General features: G+C 46.6%; 1 long non-coding RNA gene across 2 annotated transcripts; it reads left to right on the plus strand.

Annotated features, from left to right (window-relative positions):
• Positions 1-2,930: 2,930 nt before the first annotated feature.
• On the plus strand, positions 2,931-13,191 carry LOC121164593. 2 transcript variants are annotated; one of them, XR_005885135.1, is made up of 4 exons: positions 2,931-3,110; positions 8,578-8,651; positions 12,465-12,512; positions 13,165-13,191. It is a non-coding gene; the product is annotated as an uncharacterized LOC121164593 (long non-coding RNA). The 2 variants fall into 2 exon arrangements; XR_005885136.1 differs by lacking the exons at positions 12,465-12,512; positions 13,165-13,191 and adding an exon at positions 10,338-11,097.
• Positions 13,192-21,129: the final 7,938 nt, after the last annotated feature.

Genomic DNA, 21,129 nt, shown 5'->3' on the forward strand with positions numbered 1-21,129 from the left:
CGTGTGGGCATGTACATATGCTGAAATCATTCTGGCCAATGGACTACCATTTATAACTAATATTTTTATTATTAATATAATCATAATGATTTTAAAAAATCTCATTTGTATGCAATTAAATTCTATAACAACTTTTGAACAAAATCGGTTACTGTTGTATGTAGGCCCTATTCTTGGCCTATCTGTGTTTTGCAAGACTACTGGGTTATGAAAAGGGAAAACTTGTGTGTCTGCCCCTGTACGGTGCCTAAGCTTTGTCAAGTGTAAGCTAAAACATAAGGTCTTTTGGAATGTCAAGCTGCATGCCTGGTGCTGTATCACAGAGCCTGAGAAAAGAAAGAGAACAAGACAGTGAGGGGGATCCGCTAAGTGTCGAAAGATCCTAGTGAAACTGCCCCAAAAGATCAACAAGATCACCACACCGCACTGCGGTTATGCCGTCAGCAGTGTCTTTGAGAAGAGCACATCAGGCATATCACACCGGAACTGCTTACAGAGTCATGAGAGGTCCTCATTGTCTGCACACATCCTTACCTGGGAGGGCAGCACCTTTCCTGAAGGTAAACAACATATGTTTGCTGTCCACTGCTTCACTCCCCAAGTTGCTCCAACGATCAGGGCTAAGCTGATCAGGAGCCAGGAGCCTCTTCCAGGTCTCCCAAGCAGAAGCAGGGTCTCAAGACTTTGGGCTGTCCTCTGCTGATTTCCCAGGCCACAAGTAGGGAGCTAAATGGGAAATGGAATGGCTGGGACAAAAACCAGTGCCCATATGGGATCCTGGTGGTTATAAGGTGAGGGCTTTAGCCAGTAGGCTACCACACCTGACCCTCAGGGAGCTCTTAAAGGAGCAGTCTCTCGGGTTCTACATAGTCCATAACTCTGTAAAAAGCATTCTGGTCTTTTAACTGGTATTTAGCAAGATGTGACTCAAAAAATTTATTTGAAATTTAAAAAAAAATTACTAAAATGGAGAATTTCTATCAAGGAAACAAGAGCAGAACATGAAATATTTGTCTCATTGTCGAGTTGGCATTACATGGATGTGTATGTGTGTGTGTGTTTATGGAGACATGCACATAACACGTACGGATATATGGGACAGGTGATCTTGCTGGAATGAGGAGGTGACTTTATCACTGTTTCTTCAGTCTTGAGTTGCAGCCCTCAGGAAATAAGAAACTACTCCCGGATATTTCTAGACTTAGGTCTTCTAAAATGATGTGGTGGAAATATTTCTCTCTCCTGAAAAAAATGCCTAAGATGCTTTTTCCCGGGGGGGGCATGGAAATTTGAAATGCACTATTTTTGCCCAGCAAGCCATTGGGCCCTACACACATCTATCATTATTCATTTCAAAAACTAGAAAGTCAGCAAGAGGGACATCTAAAATTAGTTTCTCCTCTAGAAATAGAAATAGTTCTGCTGTCCAACAAGGTCAGATTCAAGGAATGTTGGCACAGCATAATGCTTTAAAGACAGCTTCCCCAGTGTTTTATAACACTACTCAGATCAGCTGAAGCTTTGCATTATATTTGGATGAAAAGGTATGATAATTAAATGGTGGGAGGGCTAAGATAATGAGTGTGTGCAGTACATCTGGGGTTAGAGAAACCTGACTCACAGGAATGCTGCGTTTTTGTCCTCTGAGGTTCTCACAGACTTTACAACACAAAGCAAGTATGACATTAAAAAAAAAATCGTTTTACACCTGTCACTTTTGGTCCAAGAAGATCGTTACTAGGTGACAGGGATATTGTAATGCGACCATGAAGTAACAGCAGTAGTGACAGCCATGGTAACTATCATGATATCTTAATTTTACATCATACTTTTCTTACAAAAAGGACTCCGAGGAGCTCACATATTTAATTACATTTTCACTCAGATCATTCTTGTGGCTGGTCAGAGGCAAATGTTGCCTCTTTTTTTACAGACGGTGAAACATGAGTCAGTGAGAAATGAGAAACCCTTCAAAGGTCCCAGAGGCCGCGTGGGGCAGTTTCCATTACTGCCATTTTTTCGGCCAACTCCATCCTTCCCAAAATAATAGCTGGTGATCTTATCTGCTCCTTTTACTTGCAACTGAACAATCATTCAAAAAATTAAATTAGGTAGATTTCCCTTATTGAAGCATGTGCTAACAAAGAGAGGAATGCCTGTAGAGGAAAAATGAGGTATTTCTGAATGTTTTTCTTGCATCAGTGATAGAACAGAGCAGGGCTGTGGCGTAACAAAACTAAAATGCCACACTAACCATGTACAATGTGGTGCTGAAATGACACTTTCCTGAGCACAGTTCCTGCCCTCCAAGATTCTGAGATAATTGCCAAGGGCAGGACCTTGTTCATTTTTAAAATTAAAACATGATTTTATTGTATTTCCGGAGTTGAAGTCATTCCCTAGTACATGAAGCATTGTTTGATGGTTATTTTATTCTGGTTTTGAGATATTTAGAAAACATAATAAGTAACATGTCTGGTATTCTGTATTTTTCATTGATACAGATGTTATTAAGCCTGGGTTACATATGTGTAAACTATAAAATTATGGTTCTAAACGAAAACCAATGTCTTTTATGGATGAGAGCTCATGATTTCTGTATGCCACCAGTATCTTTTGCATGCTGTACCTAAAATACCATGAGAGAAAGAAAGAAAGAAAGGACTCTTTCTTGCTGCCTGGCACCATGTCCCCATATTTCTCACATCTGATGGGATACTCTAGGAAAAATATGATGCTACTTCTTGTCAGCTCCTCACTTGTCATTACAGCAGACCCAAAGAGTTCAGAAATGAGCTAACTCTAAGAAAGCTTTTGAATTACAGCAAGCCAGTCAGCAGACTCTGGAGTACTTACTAAATCAAGCTAATGTGATTATCACAGAAAACATCAGAAACAATATTTAGCAATTCCATTCTTTTCCCACAACTTACAGATGTCATCACAGAGCATGATTCAGCTGCGAGGGAGCTCGGTCCTGAGTTGTGTTCCCTTGGCAGAAGACCATGGTTAAGGATCTGTGAAGAGCTAGAAGCTTTGGGAAATTTCATCAGCTGAACCCTGGAAAATTTCCTGCCTATTCTGGTTCAATGTTTGATTGGGAATTTATGGTAAGCTTGTATTGTGTTCTAAGTTTAGTGCCCCAATGTCAGACATTCTTTCAGATGTGAAAATGTTGCTTATTTCTTAACTCAACACAGTATGTCATTTTAGTAAACCTGAAAATAATTGGTATGCTATTCTGACAAAATACTAGTTATAATCCTGAATAGTGTTTAAGCTATCTGAGCTTTCAAAGTTGTGTTAAGAATGAATACAGGGAGTTTTGATAATCTCATCATTATAAAACAGAAGTACAAATAATACCTTTTATTTCAAGGTTCCTTGGAAGATTAGATGAGATGTTTTTGGTCTACAGCATATAGTCACTCATTTAAATTCGCTTAAAAATGTTAGTTATTATTACTTTCCCATATTTTGGAATTGTTGGAATATTGAAGCAAAAAGACTGAATCTTCCTCATTACTCCTATATAATTAAATAGAAAATTATGTCTGTATTTGAAATATCATAATTTCAAAGGCAATTCAATCAGAACCTGTAATGAAAACCTTGTTTCAAAATTTATTAATCATTTTCTTTGTGATTTATTTAGAAGCATTATAAAAATATTAAATCAATACTTGCTGCCAGAAAACCCACATTAGGGACCCACATCAGGAACTGTATTCTGTAATTTAAACTGGGCATTTTTAATGCAGTTGAAAAAATTACATGACTGTATTATTCAAATGAGATAAGTAGTTGATGTGCATTTAAATTAGTTCTTTCAATAATACTTTTTAAGAACTCTATGGCTCTTACTGACTCAGTAGTATAATGATAATTTGCAATGCCCCATTGGCTTTAATAAAGGGGCAAAAAAAATAGTTCAGTTATCTTAGTGGCTAATATGAGAGCATATAAAAGGAAAAGGATGTTTTTTAAAACTCAGAAAATAAAAGGCAGAAAGGGAAAAGGATGCATTCTGCTGTCATACGTTCCTAAAGGAGACTCTAGTTTTACAGATTGCAGTGCAAAGTGAATTTGTGATAGGTGACTTTAAACTCCTGTTCAGGGCCCGGCGTGGTGGCGCAAGTGGTTAAAGGTCCTCGCCTTGCACGCCCGGGATCCCATATGGGCGCCGGTTCTAATCCCGGCAGCCCCGCTTCCCTTCCAGCTCCCTACCTGTGGCCCGGGAAAGCAGTCGAGGACGGCCCAAGGCTTTGGGACCCTGCACCCACGTGGGAGACCCAGAAGAGACTCCTGGCTTCGGATCGGCATAGTATCGGCCGTTGTGTTCATCTTCCTCTCTGTCTCTCCTCTCTGTATATCCGCCTTTCCAATGAAAAAATAATAAAAATAAATCTTTAAAAAAAAAAAAAAACTCCTGTTCACTCCTCAACCACAAACAGAATAGGATTTGGATAGGAAAGTTCTGGAACTGCAAAAGGTTCCAATTAGTGAAACGGTAAGAAAAACGGTTAGAAAAGAGAATTGCCACCTCAGAAGGAAATGTTGGAGAGTTATTTTTTACCCACAAGGTCTTTGACCTAGAAGGGAAAGTTCTTAGATATTTGTATCAGGTTATGTATTTTTTATTGAAGATATGTACTTGCTAGAAATCAAAATTACTAATTTCAAGATGTCTGAGATTAAGTTTTGTTTTTTTTTTTAAATGATAAAATTGTACTTCTGGCAGTACAGCTGGATTCTCTTAGCTGCCCCACTGGATTCTTGGAAGTGCATAGTTCCAGAGCCATTGATTTCAAGAAGTTTTGAGGTTGGGAAAACCCCGATTGTTTTATCATAAAGGGGCTGTGTTGATAGGAATTACGATGGTGGAGGACCTCCTGTTCTCAAAAGAAACCCTGCCTGAGAATGGCTTGCTCGTTTTCCCTGGGCTCTGTGACCTGTGATAGGTTTCTTTGGCATCTAATTCTGTCTCTGGCCAGTTATCCATCTAAACTGCTTTTGTTTTTTTAATCCATCTAAATTATCTTTCAGGTTTTTCATTCTCTGCTGTTGCTTTTCTTGTGTCTTCTCAGATGTGACAATGTGCTTTGGTGCCTGCTTAAAGGTCTAACCTGATGCTGATAGTTGCTTTGTCTAGCCTAAACTGTATTTGGCTGAATTTTGCATAAAGATCATCCATTTACTACTTTGCTGTCTTTATGTTTGGACTACTCATGGTAACTGTAGTAGATACAGAGGTGTTAAATGTCTACCCGTACTTTTAGTTCACACTTGCGACCTCCATATGTTGTTTATGTGCATGTCAACAAAGAGTGCAAAAGGTGTAGATTCTTAAAATCCTCAACGCTTGTTTATGACGCTTGTTGGAGAGCAATTTATTTGAAAAAAATTGTACACAAGTAATGATGATTAGCCTACCAAGCCAACTGGCCCAATTGCAGATGACAACACTAGGTTCTAATACATGTCTTAATATTGTCCTACTTAGAAATAGTACAGAATGTACTCCATATTTCATTTGTTTCTCCAATTGTATTTTCAGTCTGTGATTGATAGGGTTTTAGTTTATGACATAAAGGATTTGTTTCTCAAGTGTTTCGTGTACAGGAAAAATATCACAGATACATTAGACAACGTAATTGTGGCTCCAGCTGTTACTTCTATGAATATTCAACCCATTTATGCCGAACACCAAAGTGGTTGAAGCATTAGACAAAGCCAGGTGTGTGACTTTGGATCTCAGCCCTACATTTTGTTGGCCTTCTGAGAGTCTACAGGGTTTTTGCTTCAGACGTTCTATTTATTAAATGGGGATAATATTACTATTAACCTCCCAGGGCCATTTGGAAATTTGAATGTGTTAATAGGTATTAAGTGCTTAAGGTATTTGCTGGCACAGACTAAAAAGCTCAGTGCATGCTTTTACATGTTAGCAAAGTTCATAAGCACCAAATTGCAAAATTCACAGATACAGTTAAATAGAACACCTTTTATTGTAGCACATTTAGATCTTTCATAATAGAAATTTGAGACCTTTTTGCTACAAAAGCCTACTGTATTTTGAATGAAGGAAAATGTAGACAGTTGGGAGGTCATGATCACTTTACGAAAAACTCCTTTTTAAGTGTATTAAATTATACTAGATTTATACACTTCATTCTTACAGTGCATGGTGTTTATAATTCTCATAAATTAAGCAAATTGTTGACAACTAAACTTATCAATAACTCTCTTTTGCATTTTAATGGAACCAGCAGGCTAAGATAGTACTTCAAAGGGAGGAGAGGAAGTTTTGGTTTATTATGCCACAGCTTTTAAAAATACTCTTTAATTTTAAAGCAACAGTATATGGGATTATTATATGGCAGATAAAATAGGTTCATTATTATTTTTGAGATAGATAGTCTTGAATCTGACCTTTGGTTATTGATTGGTTGACCAATAGTTTGTGGAGGAAGCATTTATTCCAGAATTTCAAAGGCTGGGTCATCTTGCTCTTGTGAAGTTTGTTTTGGGGGGAAGCTGTTCTGTGTATAGAAAGCACCACTATCCTGAGACAGCCAGGTTTGGGGCAAGGCCAGAGTAGCATTGGGTGACACAGACAGAGATGCACAGAGAGCCTCAGCTGTCTTTGCAACATACAACAGGAGGGAAAAGCCACTCTAGACTTTCCAGGGGCATCAGATAAGCACAGCTTTTAGCCTGATCCAACCGAGACTGTTGCCATCATTTACACAATGAACCAGTAGGGAGAAAGTTCTCTCTTTCTCTGTCAATTCCTCTTTCCTATCACTATGCCTGTCAAGCAAAATAAATAAGTCAGTCTTTTAAAAATGTAAAACTTGATGTTTTCTTTGCTTCGTTTCGTAACCTCTCACTGAAAAGAGCAAGCGATAGGTCTTACACCCATTGTCAATGTGCGACCTTTTACATATCCTTATTTCTCTATGACGGATCATCTGCTGTTAGATCACAATTCACTACAGGACTTACATACTTTTTGTTTGGGATGAAAATATGAAGTTTGCATATGAAGTAATCAGTATTATACTTTGGTTTCACAATTCGAATTCCCACCTTCACTCATCTGCTGTGCCTGGAAACAAAGAAGCTATTCCTAAAAGCATCAGACTTCGAACTTTGAATGTCTGGGTTTATGACTCAAGCGTGTGCAAGGGAGGAAATGAAACAGGCGCGCACATGGTACCGAGGGCCTGCCGAGTGTGTGGGAACAACATGCGGGCAAGTGTATCCAGAGGAGCAAGTTTGCTGGAATTTTGTGGAATTTTCTGTTTTGAATTAAATGCTGGTTCATTCATTTAGGAGGTACTGTTCCCAGAGGAACAATCGTTTTTGAGATTCTAAAATCTCTAAATAGTGTATGTTAACTCCATCAACACTCATTGCCTTCTGTAAAATACCGTGAAATCTCAAGGTTAGAATGCATTTTATGAAGAAGGAACATTTAGTTTTGTTGTATTTTCCTACAAGGAGAGAAAAAGATGGTCTTAGATGGTTTTGAACTGTTTAAACTTTAACTCGCAACTGTGAAAATATAGTTTCCTATCACCGTAATTCTTTTCCTCACCAGTAGGGCTGTTTTTGTATTTCCCCAGAGAAGGTCCTCTGCTCTCTCTTCCCCTTTCCTCCTTCCTGTCTTCTGATTTATGGCTAAGAACAGCATTTGATTTGGACTCTCCTGTTAATTATTATTTGTTGTTAAAACCAGACACTCTCTTTTATTACATTACTCATTTAATGTAATTATAGCTCATATTGAACAATTACTTTGACATTCTCTTGATATCCTTGGAGACTAAGGAGTTGCTGAAATGGGACTAAGGGCTTTGATTCATTGGTTTTGATTTTTACCATCTTGTTTAGTAAAACTGACAGAAAAATAGCACTCTAAAAACTGTACTGTTTCGTGGACTCACAAGTGCTTGTCATCGTTCCTCATCAGTCATTCCTAAAAAGAAAAGCTCACAGTTTTGTTATGTTCCCTTCCACACTCATCACCCAGTCTCTCGTGTTGCTAAGTTATCATTTATTGGGAAACTAATCAATACAGCATACTAGTAAGTGTTGAGGACACTTAACATGGGTTAATGTATGGAAGATGAGGAACATCCATTATACTTCAAATAAATATTGAGTATTTTAACTAATTCATCAAATTAACTTATACTTCCCCTTCACCATGAAATAATATCTTGAAAAGGTTACTTTTTTTCAGCAGTTAATGAATATAGATAGTTATTTGAGCAAAACTTAGATTACTTTTGTCTTTTTGGATTATTGCTTTGGCAGACAAAGATAAGCACTTAAAACAGACTACAGAAATTTAGAATCCATTATTAAAACTACAAACTCAATGCTAAAATAATGGTCAAATTTCAGTTAAATCTGACCAACTACTTAGAATATTATGTATTTGCTCTTTTAAAATACATTTACATGTTACATTGTGGAAAGATTTGCATCGTTTTAAATAACCAAGACGATGGCATCAATTTCAATATCAGATGAACCCTTCAACTTGTGGAAATTTTCTTCCTACAGATGAGAAGCTGAAAATGTTACTCGTCCTACTACCAGGAACGAACCAAGAAGAGACTTCTGATAGACGTGGAAAGGTATGTAAATGCAGAACGGATAAAAAGAAGCACTTTCGACTTTCTACAGGCAGAGCTAATCATTAACCGGCGGATTTGTACTGGTGGAGAAGGATTCACTGAATCAACTTGAAGCCCTCAGACACATTCTTAATGTGAATGAAAGTCGCATTTTGTATTTAGTGAGATCACAGAGGACATGCAGAGTATTCTTTATCTGCAAAGTCAGGGAATAGTAGGGTTTAGGATTTGGCTTTTTTCAGATTTTTTAATGGTTGCCTTAAACATAATGGCTGTCTTGAGGTTGAGACTCACATCTGAGTATGGAGCTCATGTTTTGCATGGGCCTGATAATGAGTCCTCAGCACAATTTTACATAGCATATTTAGTATGACCTTGTTTTGACTGAACGATCACATGAAATCAGATGGAGAATATTCCCCTTTTGGGGTTATGTTACTACTCAAAATATTTCAGATTTTGGAATACATCCAATTTCTGACTATTTGGAATAAGGATGCTCAGTCTGTTCTGTAGGGAAGGCTTAATGGTTTTGAGTATGAGAGGCCAGGAGACAGTTCTTGGTTTTGGGTACATCCAAGCGGTTCCTTACCCATTTGTTCAGGACTGGAGTGGGTGGTACTAGATTTAAGTGTTTCTTTGGCTGAGATTTCGGTTTTCTTCACCTTAACTTTGGATGAAGAGGCACTTCACAGTCACTCTTCTCTGGCTGTCTCATTTGTGCTCTAAGAATCATGAAGATTTCTCCTGCTTTCCCTGAGTATGTTTTTCTAACATACTCATTCACCGGCAAAAAATGTTAAGTGGAAATCACGCAATATTAACATTTTGTGACATACACATTTCCTTTCTGCTTTTTGTAAATTTGTGAACATATTACCTTTCCTTTGCTTCTCTGGAATCTTTCTTTCATCCGTCCATCATTCATCCAAACATTTATCTATCTACCTATGCAGTTATCTATAAGCTGGACTATAGGACTTGAATCCCTTCTTCAAAAGCCTCAGTTTTTAATTGTATCAAGGAGCTTCTTAAGAATTGTTAGAATGCCAGTTGGTCACCAGGAAGCAATTGCATCTACTACATTTTCTTCTCCATACGTGATGAGTGGGTGTCTGGGCCTTGGTTTAGAAATGCTGCTGTGGTCTTGGTGAGGTGGCCTAGTGGCTAGACCCTTGCCTTGCATTCACCGGGATTCCATACGGGCGCTGCTTCATGTTCCAGTGACATCACTTCCATCTAGCTCCCTGCCTGTGGAAAGCAGTAAAGGATGGCCCAGAGCTTTGGGTCCTGGCTTCAGATCGGCACTGCTTCGGTTGTTGCAGCTACTTGGGGAGTGAACAAACAGGCAGATCATTCTCTCTGTGTCTTGTTCTTTCTGTATATCTGCCTTAATAATAATAATAATAATAATAATAATAGCAACAACAACAAAAACGAATCTTTTTAAAAAAGAAATGCTGCTGGTAATAGCATCCTTCATGAAAATGTAGGTGACTAGGCCATGGGGGTTCTTTCAGTGCTCTGCTTTCTGGTGACGACAGCCGAAATCTGGGTTGTTGTCACAGTTTTCCCTTCATGAGATAAATTTCATTTATAAGAAAACCTGGCTTTTCTTAGGCAATGTACTATTACTTCTGGACTGTATCCATTGCTGCTTAGCCCATACCCCTGTTTCCTATTTAGCAAAACCAAGACCTTAAGGAGCCTGATTGGATCCCGTCGCTTGCTTTGGATAGGCCTTGAGTGGCCTCATGTCCTTGACTCTGCCTGAGGTCAGCCTGTGATTACATCTGCCTCTGGATTACCCTTTTCATGTTTTTGCACCTTAGCAGGGTTGCTCTATGGTGAGTCCAACTGTGATGTGCTCTGCCCCCCGACAGTTTGCACTTACCCCTCAGATTAGCACGCTGGCCTCCAGGTATCTCAGGCTATGCCTTCTCGTCATTCAACTCTCATGACATTTCTCTGTATCAGACCATCCCAACTAAATTAGTCTCTTTATGACCACACATTCTTTCTCTGATTTATTTTTCTTCATCATATGTATCATGGTGTGGTATATGTGCATTACAAGATATTAAGTAGCATTTAAGAACGTGTGTGACTATAATCAATAGAAAAAAGCATATATGTAATTTAATTACACATTAATTTTTCCCTTTTAGACATCTCTTTTGTATAAAGAGTAGAAAAAGCATCAGTAGCAAAAACAGTATAATGAAGTCATTGCTCAATAAATGCTTATGAATTGAATTCATAAATAAATGGAGTTGATAATCATAAGGATAGCAAAGTCAGGCTGTGTCCTTGCATGAGCAGAATGGACTTCTGCAGTCTGCACACCATGGTGTACCTCAGGGCAAGTGTGTCAAGTTGCTTCCTCCAAACAAATCACAACATCTTTTATATTTAATTCTTCCCCACCAAAAAAATAAAACTTTAAAAAACATGTTTTAAAAAGATTTTTTTTTTAGTTGGAAAGGAAGATTTACAGAAAGAAGGAGAGGCAGAGGGAAAGATCTTCCGTCCGCTGGTTCATTCCCCAAGTGGCCGCAATGGCTGGAGCTGAGCCAATACGAAGCCAGGAGCCAGGAGCTTCTACTGATTTTCCTATGTGGATGCAGGGTCCCAAGGCTTTGGGCCAGCCTCGACTGCTTTCCAAGGCCACAAGCAGGGAGCTGGATGAAAAGTGGGGCAGCCACTAGGACATAAACTGGCGTCTAAATGGCATCCTGGCCACCAGGCCATTGTGTTGGGCCCAACATTTTTTTTGTTTTAAATTCAGGTTTTCACATTGCCTTTTGCAAGTGAATTAAATTAGTTCATACCTAAATTATCAACTGTTTATTTCAGTTGCTCCTTTCTTCCTAACTTCTTTTATGAGTCATTTTTCCTTTCAAATGTTCAAGTTTATTGGGACTTCTCTCAGTTCAATTTGGTGAATAGATATCCTTTAATATAGAAAAATATAAGCAGTGCGAGATAAGAATATTTTCTGCCATTGAATATAAACAATTGCTTGGTTGGGAAGAAATAATTGTGATTGGTATGGAAGTGGGAAGTGAGATAGAATCACAATTTTGCATTATTGTCTTACTATCTAACTTTTAAATTCCCACTTAGCACTTGAAACTGCAGTACTAAAATATTACCACATTATTCTTTCTTACAACAGATTACCAACATAAAATTTCATTTACTGATTTCTTTCTTAAAACATATTTGTTTATTTTGAAAGTCAGAGTCAGAAAGAGAGGGGGAGAGTGAAATCTTTCGTTTGCTGGTTCACTTCCCATATAGCTGCAATGGCTGGCACAGGATTAGGCCAAAGCCACAGCCAGGGGATACTTATGGTTCTCCAAGAGGGGTGAAATATGCCCGGGTACCAAGGCTTTCATCCTCAGCTTTCTCAGACTGTTAGCATGGAGATGGATTGAAAGTAGAGCAACCAGAACATGAACCAGCACCCAAAAGTTTTGCTTTGTGTTAATGATGGTTCTCTAGGTTTAATAAAACAAATTGTAATCTCATCATCACTGCCTGAGAATGCCCATATCACACCAATGCACGATGCTAAGTGTTACAATCTTTTTCATGTTTAAAAGTGATAGACTCTGGATGGAACTTGTTTTTTCAAAATTTAGACTTCTTCAATACTGATAAGTTTTAACATTTTATTATTAACAAACATTTGGATGTCCTCTTTTGTATACTTTTGGCTGTTTTTTCCTTATGATGTTTATGTTTCCAGTAAAAGAAGTGTTTATTAAGTTTAATAAATATGTACAGATAATGAACATTTTATTTAAGTTTTGATTGGTCCTTCTGATGGGCAAGAGGGAGCTGGAAAAATCACAGGTATGTAAAACCCAGTCAGTGTACACAGTGGCTCGTCCATCACTTCTGAATTTTCTTTGATATGTTTTTGGGTTGAAATCTTATATCTTTCTACTCTGTATATTGAAACAGTTTCTTAAAACATTTCCTTAAGGATGCACATAAGAATGATTTTAAAAAAAACTTTAATATATCCAGAAGAATTCATTTTTTTTCCCTTTAAGTTGATGAACAATTCTTAGCTATGGCTTCATTATCTAACATCCAGCACTGCTGTTCAAATGTTCAGTTACATTCTGAGACAGCCTCAGAAAAGGACTGGTTTGTCTGGAAAGTACAGGGTTTGTCCCAGGGCTATATGAAGGATATCTCTGAAGAGCCACGTCAGACTCTCATGTAGCCAAGACTCCTGTGACAAGCACATTTTTGCCCAGGTTTAATGCAGCTGTTCCATTGCAGGTGTCTTTTCTGAGGGCTCTTCCCAAATCAACTACCAACATGCAAATCTGCACATAAGGGGCCTGTTTGTCAGGGCATCTGTTCTGAAATTCTCAGTCTTCAGAAAACAGACTCGGGGCCCATGCAGAGGGGCAATGGTTAAGGTTCTCGCCTTGCACACTCGGGATCCCATATGGGCACCGGTTCTACCCCAGCAAACCCGCTTCCCATCCAGCTCCCTGCCTGTGGCCGGGAAAGCAGTCAGGGACGGCCCAAAGCTTTGGAACCCTGAACCCGCAAGGGAGACCAGGAAGAGGCTCCTGGGTTCGGATCGGCATAGTATAGGTCGTTGAGCTCACTTGGGGAGTGAATCATCGGACGGAAAATCGTCCTCTCTGTCTCTCAAAACTGAATATCCGCATTTCCAATGAAAAAATAATAAAAATAAATCTTAAAAAGAAAAAAGAGAAAAGAAAACAGACTCGGTCGGGGGCGCCCTTGCCAGACTGAACCCCACCGGGGTCTCGGCCACAGTCCCTGCCGCAAGGCTGGGGCAGAGGCCTCGGCCTTCTCTTGGCCCAGGAACACCTAAAGGCCCTCTCATGGGTGAGTACCCGTGAGAGATGGCTGGGAGCTGGGGTAAATTCCTAGCTCAGTGCTGCCGCACTCCAGCGAAAAGCTGGTGGCAGGACAGGTCAGGTGGGTCAAGTCTCAGGGCAAGGGGCAGGCCTAAACCCCCTTAAGGTGGCACTTGTCGGGGACAACACTCCTGGACGGAAACCCGCTGTGGTCTTGGCCACACTCTATGCCGTAAGGCGGGGGCAGAGGCCTTGGCCTTCTCCGGGCCCAGGAACTCCTAAAGCCAAACACATGTGTGCGAACCCATGAGAGAATCCTGGGAGCTGGGGTCAATTCCTAGCTCTGCGATGCCCCCCTCCAGCCAAAAGCTGGCGGCAGGACAGGTCGGGTGGGTCCCAGTGTCAGGGCAAGGGGCAGGCTTAACCCCCCCTCATGGTGGCACTTGTCGGGGGCGCACCACCTGGACAGAAACCTGCTTGGGTCTCAGCCACAGTCCCTGCCGCAAGGCGGGGGCAGAGGACTCGGCCTTCTCCTGGCCAAGAGCACCTAAAGGCCCTCTCACGTGTGACTACCAGTGACAGAATCCTGGGAGCTGGGGTAAATTCCTAGCTCTGTGATGCTCCAGCCTGCCACTGCAAAGCTGCCAGCAGGACAGGTCTTGAGGTTCCAGTCTCAGGCAAGGGGCAAGCTTAGCCCCATCAAGATTGCACTTTGTGGGGTCGCCCCTGCCATTTGGAAGTCCGCCGCTGGGGTCTCGGCCACAGTCCCTGCGCAAAGCAGGTGCAGAGGCCTCGGACTTCTCTTGGCCAGGAGCACCTAAAGCCCCTCTCATGGGTGAGTACGCGTGAGAGATGGCTGGGAGATGGGGTCAATTCCTAGCTCAGCAATGCCCCCCTCCAGCCAAAAGCTGGCAGCAGGACACGTCGGGTCAGTTCCAGTGTCAGGGCAAGGTGCAGGATTAACCCCCAATCAAGGTGGCACTTGTCGGGGGTGCATCACCTGGACAGAACTCCGCTGGGGTCTCGGACACAGTCCCTGCTGCAAGGCAGGGGCTGATGGCTCGGCCTTCTCCTGGCCAGGAGCACCTAAAGGCACTCTAATGGGTGAGCACCCGTGAGAGATGGAAGGGAGCTGGGGTAAATTCCTAGCTCTGCCCTGCCCCTGCCAGCCAAAAGCTGCCAGCAGGACCGTTCGGTTCTGTCCCAGTCTCAGGACAAGGAGCAGGCATAACCCATTCTCAAGGTGGCACCTGTCGAGGACAACCCTGACAGCCTAAACACCGCTGCTGGGGTCTCAGCCACAGTCCCTGCCACAAGGCGGGGGCAGAGGCCTCGGCCTTCTCCTGGCCAGGAGCACCTAAAGCCCCTCTCATGGGTGAGTACCCGTGAGAGATGGCTGGGAGCTGGGGTAAATTCCTAGCTCTGTCATGAATCAGGCCAGCCAAAAGCTGCCAGCAGGACAGGACGGATGGGTCCCAGTCTCAGGACAAGGGGCAGGCTTAACCCCCCTCAAGGTGGGAATAGTCAGGGTCGCCCTTCCTGGACGGAACCCTGCTGGGGTCTCGGCCACAGTCCCTGCGGCAAGGCGTGGGCAGAGGACTCGGCCTTCTCCTGGCCAGGAGCATCTAAAGGCCCTCTCATGGGTGAGTACCCGTGAGAGATGGCTGGTTGCTGTGGTAAATTTCTAGCTCTGCACTGCATAACACCAGCCAAAAGCTGCCAACAGGAGAGTTCGGGTAGTTCCCAGTGTCAGGGCAAGGGGCAGGCTGAATCCCCTCAAAGTGGCATTTGTCGTGGGGGCACCTGCCAGACGGAACTGCTCTGGGGTCTCGGCCACAGTCCCTTCGCAAGGCGGGGGCAGAGGCCTTGGCGTTCTCCTGGCCCAGGAACACCTAAAGACACTCTCATGGGTGAGTACTCGTGAGAAATGGCTGGGGGCTGGGGTAAATTCCTAGCTATGTCCTTCCCCTACCAGCCAAAAGCTGTCAGCAGGACAGTTCCGGTGGTTCCCAGTCTCAGGATAAGGGGAAGGAAGAACCCCCATCAAGGTGGCCCTTTTCGGGGGCCCCCGACCTGGACGGAACACTGCTGGGGTCTCGGCCACAGTCCCTGTCGCAAGGCGTGAGCTGAGGCCTCGGCCTTCTTATGGCCAGTAGCACCTAAAGCCCCTCTCATGGTTGCAAACCGTGAGAGATGGCTGGGAGCTGGGGTAATTTCCTAGCTCTGTCCTGCCCTTGACAGCCAAAAGCTGCCAGCAGTCCAGGTCTGCTGGGCTGCAGTCTCAGGGCAAGGGGCAAGAAAAACCCCGCCTCAAGGTGGCACTTGTCGGGTGTGCCCTTCCTGGACGGAACCCCGCCAGGGTCTCGGCCACAGTCCCTGCCGCAAGGCGGGGGCTGAGGCCTCGGCCTTCTCCAGGACATTAGCACCTAAATCTCCTATCATGGGTGCAAACTGTGAGAGATGGCTGGGAGTTGGGGTAAATTCCCAGCTCTGTCCTGCCCCTGCCAGCCAAAAGCTGCCTGCAGGACAGTTTGGGTGGGTTCCAGTCTCAGGGATAGTATCAGGCTTAACGCACCCTCAAGGTGGCACTTGTCAGGGTGCCCCTCCTGGATCGGAACACCGCCGCTGGGGTCTCGGCCACAGTCCCTGCTGCAAGGAGGGGGCAAATGCCTCGGCCTTCTCCTGGCCATGAGCACCTAAAGCCCCTCTCAGGGATGCAAACCGTGAGAGATGGTTGGGAGCTGGGTTCATTTCCTAGCTCTGTTCTGCCTTTCCGGCCAAAAACTGCCACACGACAGGTCTGCTGGGTCCCAGTCTCAGGGCAAGGGGCACGAAAAACCCCGCCTCAAGGTGGCACTTTTCGGGTGGGCCCGTCCTAGACAGAACCCCTCTGGGTCTCAGCCACAGTCCCTGCTGCAAGGTTGGGGCAGAGGCCTGGCCTTCTCCTGGCCAGGAGCACCTAAAGCCCCTCCCATGGGTGAGTCCACGTGAGAGATGGCTGGGAGCTGGTGTAATTTCCTAGCTCTGTCCTGCCCCTACCAGCCAAAAGCGGCAGAGGTACAGGTCTGGTGGGTCCCAGTCTCAGGGCAAGTGTCAGGCATAACCCACCCTCAAGGTGGCACTTGTCGGAGACAACCCTGACAGCCGGAACACCGCCGCTGGGGTCTCGGCCACAGTCCCTGCTGCAAGGCGGGGGCTGAGGCCTCGGCATTCTCCTGGCCAGGAGCACCTAAAGCCCCTCTCATGGGTGCAAACTCGTGAGAGATGGCTGGGAGCTGGGGTCAATTCCTAGCTCTATCCTGCACTTGCCAGCCAAAAGCTGCCAGCAGGACAGGTCGCAGGGGTCCCAGTCTCAGGGCAAGGGGCAGGCTTAACCCCCCTCAAGGTGGCACTTGTCGGGAGCACCCCTCCAAGACGGAACCCCTCTGGGGTCTCGGCCACAGTCCCTGCTGCAAGGTGGGGACAGAGGCATTGGCCGTCTCCTGGCCAGTAGCACCAACAGCCCCTCTCATGGGGGCGAACCAGAGAAAGATGGCTGGGAGCTGGTGTAATTTCCTAGCTCTGTCCTGTCCTTGCCAGCCAAAGCTGCAAGCATGACAGGTCTGGTGTGTCCCAGAATCAGGGAAAGGGGCAGGATAGAACCCCACCTCAAGGTGGCACTTGTCGGGGCGCCCCTTCTAGATGGAACCCCTCTGGGGTCTCGTCCATCATGCATGCTGCAAGGTGTGGGCAAAGGCCTTGGCCGTCTCCTGTCCAGGAGCACCTAAAGCCCCTCTCATGGGGGCGAACCAGAGAAAGATGGCTGGAGTTGGGGTAAATTCCTAGCTCTGTCCTGCCCCTGCCAGCCAAAAGCTGCAAGCATGACAGGTCGCATGAGTCCCAGTCTCAGGGTTAGGGGCAGAAACAACCCTCCTCAAGGTGGCACTTGTCAAGGTTGCCCCTCCTGGATGGAACCCCTCTGGGGTCTCAGCCACAGTCCATGCTGCAAGGTGGGGGCAGATCCCTGGCCGTCTCCTGGCCAGGAGCACCTAAAGTCCCTCTCATGGGTGACACGCGTGAGAGATGGCTGTGGGCTGGGGTAAATTCCTCGCTCTGCGCTGCCCAGGACAGCCAAAAGCTGGCGGCAGGACAGGTCTGCTGGGGCCCAGACTCAGAGCAAGGGTCCGGAAGAATCCCCCTAAAGGTGGCAATTGTCGAGTGTGCCCCTCCTGAGGGAAACTTACTGGTGTCTCTGGCACAGTCCCTGCCGCAAGGCGGGGGCAAATGCCGCGGCCTTCTCCTGGCCATTAGCACCTAAATTCCCTCTCAAGGGTGCAAACCGTGAGAGATGGCTGGGAGTTCGTGTAATTTCCTAGCTCTGTCCTGCCTCTTCCAGCCAAAAGCTGCCAGCAGGACAGGTCTACTGTGGCCCCAGTCTCAGGGCAAGGGGCAGGAAGAACCCATCCTCAAGGTGGCACTTGTCGCAGACAACCCTGACAGCCGGAATACCACCGCTGGGGTCTCGGCCACATTTTCTGCTGCAAGGAGGGGGCAAAGGCCTCGGCCTTCTTTTGGCCAGGAGCACCTAAAGCCCCTCTCATGGGTGCAAACCCGTGAGAGATGGCTGGGAGCTGGGGTAAATTCCTAGCTCTGTCCTGCCCTTGCCAGCCAAAAGCTGCTAGCAGTACAGGTCTGCTAGGTCCCAGTCTCAGGGCAAAGGGCAGACTTAACCCATTCCTCAAGGTGGAACTTGTTCGGGGCGCCCCTCCTGGACAGAACACTGCCGGTGTCTCCGCTACAGTCCCTGCCATAAGGCGGGGCTGGGAGCTGGGATAAATTCCTATATCCACCCTGCACCCAGCCAGAAAAGCTGGTGGCAGGACAGGTCGGGAGGGTCCCAGTCTCAGGGCAAGGGGCAGGCTTAACCCCCCACAAGGTGGTACTTGTCAGGGCCGCCCCTCCTGGACGGAACTCTGCTGATGTCTCAGCCACAGTCCCTGCTTCAAGGTGAGGCCAGAGGCCCTGGCCTTCTCCTGGCCAGGAGCACCTAAAGTCTCTCTCATGGGTGACCCACGTGAGAGACGGCTGTGGGCTGGGGTAAAATCCTCGCTCTGCGCTGCCCAGGACAGCCAAAAGCTGGCGGCAAGACTGGTCGCATAGGTACCAGTCTCAGTGCAAGGGTCCAGAAGAACCCCCCTAAAGGTGGCAATTGTTGGGGTCACACCACCTGGGCAGAACCTCGCTGGGGTCTCAGCCACAGTCCCTGCCGCAAGGCAAGGCAAAGGCCTTGGCCTTCTCCTGTCAAGGAGCACTTAAAGCCCCTCTCATGGGTGCAAACCGTGAGAGATGGCAGGGAGCTGGGGTAACTTCCTAACTCTGTCCTGCCCCTACCAGCCAAAGCGGCAACGGTACAGGTCTGGTGGTTCTCAGTCCCAGGGAAAGTGTCAGGCATATCCGACCCTAAAGGTGGCACTTGTCGGGGACAACCTGACAACCGGAACACCGCCGCTGGGGTCTCGGCCACAGTCCCTGCTGCAAAGCAGGGGCAAATGCCTCGGCCTTCTCCTGGCCATTAGCACTTAAAGCCCCTCTCATGGGTGCAAACCGTGAGAGATGGCTGGGAGCTGGGTTCATTTCCAGGCTCTGTCCTGCCCCTTCCGGCTAAAAGCTGCCAGCACGACAGGTCTGGTGGGTCCCAGTCTCAGGGTAAGGGGCAGGAAGAACCCACCCTCAGGGTGGCACTTGTCGCAGACAACCCTGACAGCCGGAACTCTGGCGCTGGGGTCTCGGCCACATTTTCTGCTGCAAGGAGGGGGCTGAGGCCTTGGCCTTCTCCTGCCCAGGAGCACCTAAAGCCCCTCTCATGGGTGCAAACCCGTGAGAGATGGCTGGGAGCTGGGGTCAATTCCTAGCTCTATCCTGCACTTGCCAGCCAAAAGCTGCCAGCAGGACAGGACTGCTGGGGCCCAGTCTCAGGGCAAGGGGCAAGAAAAACCACCCTCAAGGTAGCACATGTTGGGGGTGCCCCTCCTAGATGGAACTCCTCTGGGGTTCGGGCCATAGTCCAGGCTTCAAGGTGGGGGCAGAGGCCTCGGCCGTCTCCTGGCCAGGAGCACCTAAAGCCCCTCTCATGGGTGACCCACGTGAGAGATGGCTGGGAGCTGGGGTCAATTCCTAGCTCTGTCCTTACCTGCCAGACAAAAGTTTGTGGCAGGACAGCTTTTTTGGGGCCCAGTCTCAGGGCAAGGGGCAGAAACAACCCACCACAAGGTGGCACTTTTCGGGGGCACCCCTACAAGACGGAACCCCTCTGGGGTCTTGCGCACAGTACCTGCTGCAAGGTGGGGGCAGAGGCCTTGGCCGTCTCCTGGCCAGGAGCAACTAAAGCCCCTCTCATGGGGACGAACCAGAGAAAGATGGCTGGGAGCTGGTGTAATTTTCTAGCTCTGTCCTGCCCTTGTGAGCCAAAAGCTGCCAGCAGGACATGTCGCATGAGTCCTAGTCTCTGGGCAAGGGGCAGGAAGAACCCCGCCTCAAGGTGGCACTTGTCGGGGGCGCCCCTTCTAGATGGAACCCCTCTGGGGTCTCGGCCATAGTCCATGCTGCAAGGTGGGGGCAGAGGCCTTGGCCGTCTCCTGACCAGGAGCACCTAATGTTACTCTCATGGGTGACCCACGTGAGAGATGGCTGTGGGCTGGGGTAAATTCCTCGCTCTGCGCTGCCCAGGACAGCCAAAAGCTGGCGGCAGGACAGGTCTGCTGGGGCCCAGACTCAGTGCAAGGGTCCGGAAGCACCTCCCTAAAGGTGGCAATTGTCGAGTGTGCCCCTCCTAGGGAAACTTACTGGGGTCTCGGGCACAGTCCCTGCCGCAAGGCGGGGGCTTAGGGCTGGGCCTTCTCCTGGCCATTAGCACCTAAATTCCCTCTCATGGGTGCAAACCGTGAGAGATGGCTGGGAGTTCGTGTAATTTCCTAGCTCTGTCCTGCCCTTGCCAGCCAAAAGCTGGTGGCAGGACAGGTCGGGAGGGTCCCAGTCTCAGGGCAAGGGGCAGGCTTAACCCCCCTCAAGGTGGCACTTGTCAGGGGCGCCCCTCCTGCACAGAACACCGCCGGGGTCTCGGCCACAGTCCCTGTCGAAAGGCAGGGGCTGAGGCCTCGGCCTTCTTCTGTCCAGGAGCACCTAAAGCCCCTCTCATGGGTGCAAACCCATGAGCGATGGCTGGGAGCTGGGGTAACTTCCTAACTCTCCCCAGCATCCAGCTACCCAAATGCTGCCAGCATGAGAGGTCTGGTGGTTCCCAGACTAAGGGCAAGGGGCAGAAACAACCCCAATCAAGGTGGCACTTGTCGGGGCTGCCACTCCTGGACTGAACCTTGCTGAGGTATTGGCCATAGCACCTTCGGCAAGGTGGGGGCAGAGGCCTTGGCTGTCTCCTGGCCAGGAGCACCTAAAGCCCCTCTCATGGGTGACCCACGTGAGAGATGGCTGGGAGCTGGGGTAAATTCCTAGCTCTGTCCTGCCCCTACCTGCCAAAAGCTGGCAGCAGGACAGGTCTGGTGGGTCCCAGTCTCAGGGCAAGGGGCAGAAACAACCCCGCCTCAAGGTGGCACTTGTCGGGAGCACCCCTCCTGGATGGAACCCCT

This window comes from Ochotona curzoniae, unplaced genomic scaffold (genome assembly GCF_017591425.1).
Source record: "Ochotona curzoniae isolate NIBS_2020 unplaced genomic scaffold, NIBS_Ocur_1.0 contig_873, whole genome shotgun sequence".
NCBI classification, from domain to species: Eukaryota; Metazoa; Chordata; class Mammalia; order Lagomorpha; family Ochotonidae; genus Ochotona; species Ochotona curzoniae.